The sequence below is a fragment of the Ochotona curzoniae genome, unplaced genomic scaffold (genome assembly GCF_017591425.1).
Source record: "Ochotona curzoniae isolate NIBS_2020 unplaced genomic scaffold, NIBS_Ocur_1.0 contig_66, whole genome shotgun sequence".
NCBI classification, from domain to species: domain Eukaryota; kingdom Metazoa; phylum Chordata; class Mammalia; order Lagomorpha; family Ochotonidae; genus Ochotona; species Ochotona curzoniae.
In genome coordinates, this window is record NW_024466512.1 from 376,051 (window position 1) to 388,309 (window position 12,259).

The following is a 12,259-nucleotide window of genomic DNA, read 5'->3' on the forward strand; positions in this document are numbered from 1 at the left end:
ACACTGGACACACTGCACAGACACACACCAGACACACTGAACACACTGCACAGACACACACTGGGCACACACTGAACACACTGCACAGACACACACTGGGCACACACTGAACACACTACACAGACACACACCAGACACACTGAACACACTGCACAGACACACACCAGACACACTAGACACACACCAGACACACTAGACACACACCAGACACACTGGACACACTGCACAGACACACACCAGACACAGTGAACACACTGCACAGACACACACTGGGCACACACTGAACACACTGCACAGACACACACCAGACACACTAGACACACACCAGACGCACTGGACACACTGCACAGACACACACCAGACACACTAGACACACACCAGACACACTGAACACACTGCACAGACACACACTGGGCACACACTGAACACACTACACAGACACACACCAGACACACTGAACACACTGCACAGACACACACCAGACACACTGCACACACTGCACAGACACACACCAGACACACTAGACACACACCAGACACACTAGACACACACGAGACACACTGGACACACTGCACAGACACACACCAGACACACTGAACACACTGCACAGACACACACTGGGCACACACTAGACACACTGCACAGACACACACTGGGCACACACTGAACACACTACACAGACACACACCAGACACACTGAACACACTGCACAGACACACACCAGACACACTAGACACACACCAGACACACTAGACACACACAAGACACACTGGACACACTGCACAGACACACACCAGACACACTGAACACACTGCACAGACACACACTGGGCACACACTGAACACACTGCACAGACACACACCAGACACACTAGACACACACCAGACACACTGGACACACTGCACAGACACACTAGACACACTAGACACACTAGACACACACCAGACACACTGGACACACTGCACAGACACACACCAGACACACTGCACAGATACACACTGGGCACACACTGAACACACTGCACAGACACACACTGAACACACTGAACACACTGCACAGACACACACTGGGCACACACTGAACACACTGCACAGACACACACCAGACACACTAGACACACACCAGACACACTGAACACACTGCACAGACACACACCAGACACACTAGACACACACGAGACACACTGGACACACTGCACAGACACACACCAGACACACTAGACACACACCAGACACACTGGACACACACCAGACACACTGGACACACTGCACAGACACACACTGGGCACACACTGAACACACTGCACAGACACACACCAGACACACTGAACACACTGCATAGACACACACTGGGCACACACTGAACACACTACACAGACACACCAGACACACTGAACACACTGCACAGACACACACCAGACACACTAGACACACACCAGACACACAGACACACACCAGACACACTGGACACACTGCACAGACACACACCAGACACACTGAACACACTGCACAGACACACACTGGGCACACACTGAACACACTGCACAGACACACACCAGACACACTGAACACACTGCACAGACACACCAGACACACTGAACACACTGCACAGACACACACCAGACACACTAGACACACTGCACAGACACACACTGGGCACGCATTGAACACACTGTGAATAAACACACACCGGGCACACACTGAACACACTGCACAGACACACCAGACACACTGAACACACTGCACAGACACACACCAGACACACTGAACACACTGCACAGACACACACTGGACATGCATTGAACACACTGTGAATAAACACACACCGGGCACACACTGCAAACAGAGTGCACATACACTGTACATATGCACAAAGTGCACACACACATACTGCATGCACACATATCAGAACTCACCCAGGAACTCAGCACAGTACAAAGCATTGAGAACATTTCTGATATGGGAGGATCACATCATGACATCGTAGAGGTAAAGCCCAATGATGCTGTCCTCAGGCTATGTCCCAGGTGCAACTAATGACTGCATACTGCACAGTGCAAAGGTCTAGAGGAGGGCTACTGAGTGCACAGAGGGCTGATGCATGCACAGGGCACAGGGCAGGACTGCTGTGTGCACAGGCAGAGCTGCTGAGTGCACAGGGAGGGCTGCTGTGTGCACAGGGCTCAGGAGAGGGCTGCTGCATGCACAGGGCACAGGAGAGGGCTCGGGTGTATACAGGGAGGGCTGCTGTGTGTACAGGGGAGGGCTACCGTGTGCACAGAGGATAGCGGCTGTGTGCACAGGAAGGGCTGCTGTGTGCACAGGGAGGGATGCTGAGTGCTCAGAGAGGACAGCTGAGTGCACAGGGAGGGCTGCTGAGTGCACAGGGAGGGCTGCTGAGTGCACAGGGAGGGCTGCTGTGTGCACAGGGAGGGGTGCTGAGTACACAGGGAGGGCTGCTGCTGTGTGCACAGGGGACGGCTGCTGAGTGCACAAGGAGGGCTGCTGTGTGCACAGGGGACGGCTGCTGAGTGCACAGGAAGGGCTGCTGAGTGCACAAGGAGGGCTGCTGTGTGCACAGGGAGGGCTGCTGTGTGCACAGGGAGGGGTGCTGAGTGCACAGGAAGGGCTGCTGTGTGCACAGGGAGGGCTGCTGCTGTGTGCACAGGGGACGGCTGCTGAGTGCACAGGGAGGGCTGCTGAGTGCACAGGGAGGGCTGCTGTGTGCACAGGGAGGGGTGCTGAGTACACAGGGAGGGCTGCTGCTGTGTGCACAGGGACGGCTGCTGAGTGCACAAGGAGGGCTGCTGTGTGCACAGGGACGGCTGCTGAGTGCACAGGGAGGGCTGCTGAGTGCACAGGAGGGCTGCTGTGTGCACAGGGAGGGGTGCTGTGTGCACAGGGAGGGGTGCTGAGTGCACAGGGAGGGCTGCTGTGTGCACAGGGAGGGCTGCTGCTGTGTGCACAGGGGAGGGCTGCTGAGTGCACAGGGAGGGCTGCTAAGTACACAGGGAGGGCTGCTGTGTGCACAGAAGACGGCTGCTGAGTGCACAGGGAGGGCTGCTGAGTGCACAGGGAGGGCTGCTGTGTGCACAGGGAGGGCTGCTGAGTGCACAGGGAGGGCTGCTGCTGTGTGCACAGGGGATGGCTGCTGAGTGCACAGGGAGGGCTGCTGAGTGCACAAGGAGGGTTGCTGAGTGCACAGGGAGGGCTGATGCATGCACAGGGGAGGGCTGCTGTGTGCACAGGGGACGGCTGCTGAGTGCACAAGGAAGGCTGCTGAGTGCACAGGGAGGGCTGCTGAGTGCACAGGGAGGGCTGCTGTGTGCACAGGGGACGGCTGCTGAGTGCACAGGGAGGGCTGCTGAGTGCACAGGGAGGGCTGCTGAGTGCACAGGGAGGGCTGATGCGTGCACAGGGAGGGCTGCTGAGTGCACAAGGAGCGCTGCTGTGTGCACAGGGAGGGATGCTGAGTGCACAGGGGACGGCTGCTGAGTGCACAGGGAGGGCTGCTGTGTGCACAGGGGACGGCTGCTGAGTGCACAGGGAGGGCTGCTGAGTGCACAGGGAGGGCTGCTGAGTGCACAAGGAGGGTTGCTGCTGTGTGCACAGGGAGGGCTGCTGAGTGCACAGGGGACAGCTGCTGAGTGCACAGCGAGGGCTGCTGAGTGCACAGGGAGGGCTGCTGTGTGCACAGGGAGGGCTGGTGCTTGCACAGGGAGGGCTGCTGTGTGCACAGGGAGGGCTGCTGAGTGCACAGGGAGGGCTGCTGAGTGCACAGGGAGGGCTGCTGAGTGCACAGGGAGGGCTGCTGTGTGCACAGGGGACGGCTGCTGAGTACACAGGGGAGGGCTGCTGAGTGCACAGGGAGGGCTGCTGAGTGCACAGGGGACGGCTGCTGAGTGCACAGGGAGGACTGCTGCATCCTCAGGGCACAGGAAGGGCTACTGCACATACAAGCGAGGGCTGCCACATGCACAGGGCTCAGGGGAGGGCTGGTGCTTGCACAGGGAGGGTTGCTAAGTGCTCAGGGCACAGGGGAGGGCTGCTGAGTGCACAGGGAACAGGGGGGGCTGGTGCGTGCATACCTTGCTTTTCTGTTATCTTCCTTCAGGTCTGACATGGTTTCCTTTCTAAAGCTCGCTTCCCTCAATTGCTTGGCTTTCATCATTTCTGTTGATGTCTCTTCAATTTTGCTGAGCTTTGCTCAGTGCTCATTTTGCCATTCAGTCCATCTGAAAACTACTTGTTTTTAGACACTGCACTCAAGTGTGTGCTTTCGTAGCTGATAAAATGTCCACTCTGCTTCCAGGCAGCTACACCAGAAAGCAGGCAAATCCACTGAGAATGGGCAGATCTGGGACGAGAAGATGGAACTGGGACGAATGCCACTACTTGGGACACCACTCTCAGAAGTCAGAAACGGAGGGGCCTAGGCCAGAGGGTATGGATCAGGGTAACAGTAAGCTCCACACACTCAGCTGTGCTGGATCAGCAGCAGGCAGCAGGGGGCGCTGTGGGCCAGGGATAAGAGTGCTGAACAGCTGCAGTGGTCATCTAAGGGCCTGCCTGCACTATAAGAGAGGCACCACAGGGCAGAGAACCGAGCTCAGACAGAATGAACCCGCACAAACTCCAGCCCCCAATGAGGGGGCGTGAGCCAATGGGGGCTGGCAGCCCTAGCAAAGCAGTCACCGAGCAGGACAAGGAGCCCAGCAAATGGGGGAGACCCAGCAAGGGATATCCATGCCAGAAAAAGATAAGACAGTGGCAATGGCACAGGCAGAGCAACACACAGAGAGAAACAAGAGACAAAGACACAGAGACAGAAAGAGAAAGAAGAAAGAGTAGGAAAAATATAAGATGAGCTAAGAAGGAAGAGCAGCTGCATTACCAGTCCTGGAGAGAGAGAGAGAGAAGAGCAACAGATGCCAGATGGGACTGCACTCCACATAGAGCCACGGAGAGCCTCACAGAGTCTCACAGAGTCACAGAGAGCCATGGAAAGTGCCAGAGAGCCACAGAGAGACTCGCAGAGCCTCACAGAGCCACAGAGAGCCTCAAAGAGCCACACAGAGCTACAGAGAGCCTCAAAGAGCCACACAGAGCTACGGAGAGCCTCACAGAACCACGCAGAGCCACACAGAGCCACGGAGAGCCTCACAGAGCCACACAGAACCACGAAGAGCCTCACAGAGACACAGAGAGCCACATAGAGCAACGGAGAGCCACAGATGGTTCTCAGTGGAAACACAGACCCACTCAGTGTCCTGACATCATGGCGGCTTCAGAGCCACACCCCCAGCATCCCATGCCCACTGAGAAGGGCCATGTGCCAAGCTGAAGACAGCTTAGGAAACCCTGAGCCAGAACCCACAGAGACTGTTTGGTGACTCCACCAGCTAGACAAGAAGCCCAAAGTCATATGCATAATTATATCACATGAGATTGCTGACAGAAAATTCCAGAAAATGCACATTCAGTAGCAAACAATGTGGCTGTTGGTGACTGAAAGCAGCCAAGATAGCCCAAGAGCCAGCCAAAGATGACCAGGTGGGGACTGTACTGGCCCACCTCATGAAGGGCTGCTGAGCTTACTCCCTACTGCCCGTGGGAAGGAGTCCAGAGCCCAGAAAAGACGCATGAGGCCCAGGCCTGGAACTGCACAGAGACCAGCTTAGCAACAAAGTGGGTCGCCCATCAATTTGTCCTGGCTTCTTACATTAGCATGAGAAGTGTGACTGCAATGACCCTCACGGTCTGCCTGGGAACCAAGCTGACATCCAGGACCCTGGCCAAGCCTAGTCCCCCAGGAAAGCAGAGTGCACAGTGCACACTGGACAGACAGCACTGCTTGGAAATCATCTCCAGGAGTGCCTGTAAATACTCCCAACGGAAAGCACCCCTGTGCACACAAGATACCACAGGGCAAGTGAGAGGGAAATGGGGCACCTGGCAGTCTTAACCCTAACTGTGCACACAAGCTGCCACAGGGCAACTGGGAGGGAGATGGGGTACCTGGCAGCCTTAACCCTAACCCTAACCCCAGCTAGGGTCCTGAGGCAGGATATGCCAGCAGCTACCCAGCACAGCCCAACAGGGACACCTGCCCTGTGATGCTCTCTTGGGACAAGCATCAGGAGTTGCTACTCTGGGGGATGCCCCTTTTCTGGGCACAGATTATGGCCCCCACAGACACACACTGACCTCCAGGACATGGAGCAGTGAGAGGCCATGAGGCTGGGCGAGGTGTTGAGCAGGAATTGCCCCAGGGTCACGCAGCCAAATGATCTGCTCTCATAACCTACTCGCTGTATGTTGGCACATGATGGCAGCACTTCCTGTCGCCCCTGGCTCCTGAACGTCACAGTTCTCCTCTCCCCAGGGGGAGAATGAGCCCAGGGCAGCACCAGGGCTATCTTTCCGGCATGTTCTGTGGTTCCTGCTGTACCACACCTGGCCCTGCTGTGTCTGCCTCTCTGGGGGCTTGACGATCTGGCAGGCACCCAGTCCTTGGCACATATGCAAACAGCCCTGCACATGTCCCCACTCCTGGCAGAGGCCGGGCACAGCAGGTATCAAGAAGACACATGTGCAGCAGGTGCCAGCCTTGGCACTCAGCCCTGCCCTGGAACCAGGTGCTTTGCTGCATGAAGACCCCAGACAGAGGTCTACAGCAGCATACGCTGTCCTAGCTGGGCACACTGCTGCCCTCATGCCTGGTGGGAACACAGGAGCCACGGCTCACCCACAAGGCAGGGATTGCAGCCACACTGCCTGCTGTCTTGGGATGATGGGGAAAGTCACCACCCAAAGCAGAGGTCCTCTGGGCCAGAAATCTACAGAACAAAAGAGCTGCTTCTGGCCTGCAGGGGCAGCCAAGTAAGGGCACCTCCTGACACCTCCTTGCTCAGGGGCTCCCCCAGGAGGCCCCAGAAAGGCACAGCACAAGGTGCCCCACCACCACACAGCCAAACAGTGGGGACTGCCAGGCCACATACCCGTCCCCACACCGGCACAGCCAAACGGTGTTAAAAATAGCAGCAGCTAGGCCCTGCGAGGCTTCCTCTAGAGATGTTCATCCTAGTGACCTAAAAAGGACTAACACCCTGCAGGCCAAGCCCACGGGAGCTGGCAGCCAGGGCTGGAGCCCGCAAGGATCGGGCCACTGGGAACACCCAGAGCTGCCAGAACCCTCCAGGGCTGGCAGGACCTCGGGCACATGGTCACAGGGGCCAGGCCGTCTGCGCACCAGTGCCCCGTCCCCTTCCCCCCCCCCCCCCAGTGCAGCCTCTGCAGAGCTCCTGGCAGTGCCACAGCCACTTGTGAGCGAGAGGCCAGGCAACCATGTTGTTCCGTGCAGCTTTGAGGGCATCTGCCCAGCTGCTGGCCAGCAACCACCCGAGCCCACAGCTAGCAAGTCAGGTCTGAAGCACAGTGGACAGCCAGCAGAATGGCAGTCATCCACAAGAAAATGTGGGATGTACCTCCTCACCCCAGGGTGGCACGACCGAGGCCCACCACCTCCCCACCCAATCACGGGGCCAGGGGGGCCTCTGGTCTGCTGACTGACTTGCAATTCTTGACTGCTGACCAACTCACTGCCCACCTGCCTGGCCCTCCCGTCTGCCAACTGACCACCTGCCTGGCTGGTCCTCCCTCAGCCAGCCTTGCTGCAGCACAAGGGTTATAATTGGGAATATAACCATTGATGCACCTGGGCCACCGCATCTTTGGGTCCCTCTTGGAGGCTTCCACTGAGTGGGGCTGGTCAGGCTGCCTGAGAAGCCCCTTCTGATGCCGAGTGCTCACCCATGACCCAGAGCCTGCCCAGCAGCTGTCTTCCCAGATGGCAGCTTCTCCAACATGCACACTGCCAAGGGCTGCCACAGCAAATGGAAGCTGGCAGTTCCTGTCCCTCTCACACAGACCCATGTGCCCTGCCCCACAGCCACTGGGGACTCCCAACTCTGACTGCTGTCCTCCTCCTCACACATTCACTCAGCCCACCACTATGACAAGGCTGGGCCTCTTGCTGGGCAGAGAGTGTGGTGGGGCACTAGTCAGGACCCCTGTGGTACAGGGTGCTGGACCTGCCCCATCCACAGGGACTCCTCACAGGTTGGGCCTGGAGGTGGCAGGCACTCCCTGCCTCCAGGTCTACCAGGAGAGCACCAGGGATCAATGGCCGTGCGCCCTCACAGGCCTCAGTCCACAGACACTGGCTTCTCCTGGTTCTGGAAGACACCTGGCTGTGGTGTGCCTGCTCTAAGCCAGTCCTCTTGGCACAGCCTCTTCCACCAAGGGCCCTCAGCTCAGCCAATCACACCGAGAGCCTTCCTTGAGTGCTCGTGGGGGAGACCCACTCACCCCATGCTGCTCTTGTCCCTCGCCAAGCCGACACCACCACCAGGCAGACCCCAGCAACAGGAGGCCCGTGAGTAGCTGAGCACGAGCAGTCAGCATCTCACCTGGGGAGTGGGCCAGCAGTCATTCCCTCTATCCCTCTGCTTTCCTAGAAATGCATTTATCTCTTTTTAAAAGGGTTTTTTTTTTTTTTTTGGAAAGGCAGATTTACAGAGATCCTCCATCTGCTCATTTACTATCCAACTAGATGCAATGGCCGGAGCTGAGCCAATCTGAAGCCAGAAGCCAGGAGCTTCTTTCGGGTCTCCCACGTGGGTGCAAAGTCCCAAGGATTTGGGCCGTCCTCTACTGCTCTCCCAGGCCACAAGCAGGGAGCTGGATGGGAAGTAGAGCTGCCAGGACATGAACTGATGCCCCCTACAGAATCCCAGAGCTTGCAAGGTGAGGATTTTAGCCACTGAGCCATCACACTGAGCAGTCACACCTGGCCAGTAACTTTATCTTAAAAAGGAAACAATGCAGGATGGGACAGGGGGTAGCAAACCAATGTTCCATCTGCAGTGCCAGCATCCCATATGGATGCCGGCTCATGTCCCGTCTGCTCCACTTCCCATCCAGATCCTGCTTACACCCTGGGAAAGTAGAGGATGGGTTGAATCTTTGGGCCCCTGCCAAGGGGATCCGGAAGAGGCTCCTCACTCCTGGCTTTGGATTGGCTCCGTTCCAAATGTAGCAGCCACTTGGGGAGTGAGCCAGCAGACACAGACTTTTCCCTCTGTCTCTCCTTCTCTCTGTAAATCTGCCTTTCCGATAAAAATAAAACACACTGAAAAAAACAATCAACACAGGAGGAAAGGACACACCTGCTGCCTGCTATAAGGTTATTTAACAACTGCAGGGAGTGGTCGTTGAGTGACAACGCAGGCCATGGGGACAAGTGACCAGGCATGGTGGCCTTCACACGGACAGCACATGCATTCCAGACGGGAGCACTGAGTTGAGTCCTCCGCTCTGCTTCCCCTCTTGCTCCTGGCACCCACATCGGGGACTCAGGTGTGGCTTTGGGCTGCTGGCTTCAGCCTGCACAGCCACTGGGCCAGTGAGCCAACGGATCCCAGCTCTCTGGCACTGTCCCTTCCTCTCTGCTGGAGATTCATGTTTCGGATGAATAACACTGATCTTGCAGCCAGCTCTCTCCTGCGAATGGCCCCAACAGGCCCTGCAAAGAGTCCAGCTGGCAGATGAAGCCGTCTGCAAGTGGCTGCCACTCCATGGAGACACAGGAGCAGCACATATGGCTGGGACTGGGCTCAGGAGCAGGGATGACTGGCACCCATGTGATCATGGCTGAGGCATGTCTTGCTGAACGCCTAACAGGCCAAACCCTGTCTGGGGTGTGGCTGGGCAGGAGAGGCAGAGAGGCGCCACCCGGGGACAGGCACTCAAGGGCTCTGAGGTGGACAAACCGCAGCATCTCACTCGGCATAGACCAGGAAACCCCGGGACAGCACACCTGCCGCCCCAGTCCCTGCTCCTCAGAGTAAGCCCTAGACCAGGGACACCCCTGACCTTGGCCAAAGCACAGAACTAAGGGTAACAGGGTCTGTCCCTCGATCAGGGAACCTTGGGCTGGCCTGGAGTCCCACTGGCAGAGCTCGCCATGCCGGCCTCCTACCCAGCTCTGCCCAGACCCAGGGACTGGCTGCTGGGCTAACCCCTCCCCTCCGTAGCACAGGGTCAGGACTGACGTCAGAGGACACAGTGACAGAGGAAGGATGACAGGAGATCCTTGAGACTGTTTCCCAACGTTGGGGGCAGGGCTGTGGGGCCGACTCAGGCATGGGCATCTGGTAGGGTCTCACAGGCCAGAGGAAGGGATGTGCAGAATGTCACATGGGCCAGCATGTGCCAAGGTTGTGGAGATGGCTGACTGCAGGGAGAAGACGCCACAAGCCTGTCAAGGTCACCTGGAGGAGCCAGCTCAGTAGAGACTCAGTCAGGAACAGTAGCAGATGAAGGAGGCCAGGAGGGGCTGCCCAGAGTCACTGCTGGGTCACAGGCCTCCCCCGCTGCACCAGGCACACAATCCAGCCACATGTGTGGGCCGAGTGGGGGAGGATTGGCTTCGAGGCCCAGGGACACAGAAGCCATGCTGCCCCTGGGACCCAACCAGCAGGAAACAAAGGCCCAGGCTCAAGTCTGGAGCAGTGCCAAGGGAGACGCACAGGCAGCTGCAGAGAGGGGGCAAACACAAAGGCACAGGATGTGTGACCACCTCAGCGCCCAGGGCAACCCTGCCTGGGAAGCCCAGCCCCTCTTTCCCACTGGGTCCCCAGCTGGTGCTGCCTCAAGGCCAGGATGTTGCAAAGCTGTCCATGTACTGCCAGCCTCCAGTGGCCCTGTCAGTTGACACAGGGCAGGGCAGGGCCTCAGGTGGACCCGCCCGCAGCAGCCTCTGGGCAATGTGAGTGCTCCCTTGTCTGCGCCTCTGTCTTCTCTGTTAAACCACACATGATGAAGAATTAACGTAGAGAAAGCATTCAATCGGAAGCTGGGCAAAGGGTTACAGAAAGTTTCAGGAGAGACGGAGAAAGCTCTCATCTGCTGGCTCACCCCCAGAAGGCCCCCAACTAGATGGGCCACATGGGCACAGGCACCCAAGTCCGTGGCCATCACTGATGCCTCCCCTGTGCAGTCACAGGAGCAGTGATCTGCAGCCAGGTCTCACACCAGGCACACAGAATAGGGTGTCCCAACCGAGTCTTATCTGCTGTGCCCACAGGCTGAGGGAGCGGATAGCTGGCCTTGTAAACGCTCCCCACAGGCTGAAGGAACAGACAGTGGGCTGTGTACATGCTCCCCACAGGCCGGGGACTGAGCCGTGTAGACGTTCCTCACGGGCCGAGAGAGTGGACAGTGGGTCGTGTACACGCTCCTCACAGTCGAGGGAGTGGACAGTGGGTCATGTACACGCTCCTCACAGCCGAGGGAGTGGACAGTGGGTCGTGTACACGCTCCTCACAGCCGAGGGAGTGGACAGTGGGTCGTCTACATGCTCTCTCAGGCTGAGGGGAGTGGACAGGGGCCGTGTAGACACTCCTCACAAGCCAAGGGAGTGGACACTGTTCTTGGACTCAGGAAGCGGATGTTTCTTGGGAGGCGCAGGGAGGCTGACTCCAGGTACTTGTTCTGGATTCACACTCACACAGCTCCCCCAGCAGCAGGCTCATTCACACCAGGCATCAGGCATGTTGGTGTAGAGGTGCTCATCATAGTCATAGGGCCTAGAGGATACCCAGTGATAACAGTGTATGTCACATCTCTGACACAGGAACTTCTGACACACGGAAGAGCAAATTATGCTTCAAGTAACCAAAATAACACCCCGAAAGCAGAACCCAGGGATAGGCATGTCAGGGGCTACACAGGAAGCTGCCTCTGACTCTGGCTCATGGTCAACCCCAGCTCCTGGGAATATGCCCAGCAAGCAGCAGGAATGGCTGCTCCATCCTGTGCTGCAGACATCATACCAACTAAGGCTCTAGACAGGAAATAGTGAGGGACTTGGTGCTGGCAGAGGGGTTGCTGGTCAGGTGGCCCCCAGGCAGGATGCCTCCGCCTTGGCCCCTGGGTGAGCTTGCTGCAGCCTGGGGGACTCAAGGACTAAGAGGGATGTGGACACTGACTGGACACCAGCCAGATCAGTGAGCAGAAAGCAGGCCAGCTGGGAGCCTCTGACAGTGTGGTTGCTCTTGAAGCACTGAACTCCTTTAGTGCACAAATAGGTGACCTCACGAAACCCTCAGTATCTGCTCATTCTCTGTGTGGGACAGCCAGGGTCAGTCCTGGTCATCCTGGCATGATCTGAATCTTCCCAGCAGCCAGGAGCCCAT

General features: G+C 57.5%; 1 protein-coding gene and 1 long non-coding RNA gene across 6 annotated transcripts in view; both read right to left on the reverse strand.

Moving 5' to 3' along the window:
- INPP5A (inositol polyphosphate-5-phosphatase A) overlaps positions 1–12,259 on the reverse strand; it is a 135,207-nt gene that overhangs the window by 75,461 nt on the left and 47,487 nt on the right. The gene's annotated exons all lie outside the window — the stretch shown is intronic.
- On the reverse strand, positions 11,091–11,551 carry LOC121164047. The gene is made up of 2 exons (XR_005885001.1): positions 11,242–11,551; positions 11,091–11,211 (listed from the first exon to the last, which is right to left on the reverse strand). It is a non-coding gene; the product is annotated as an uncharacterized LOC121164047 (long non-coding RNA).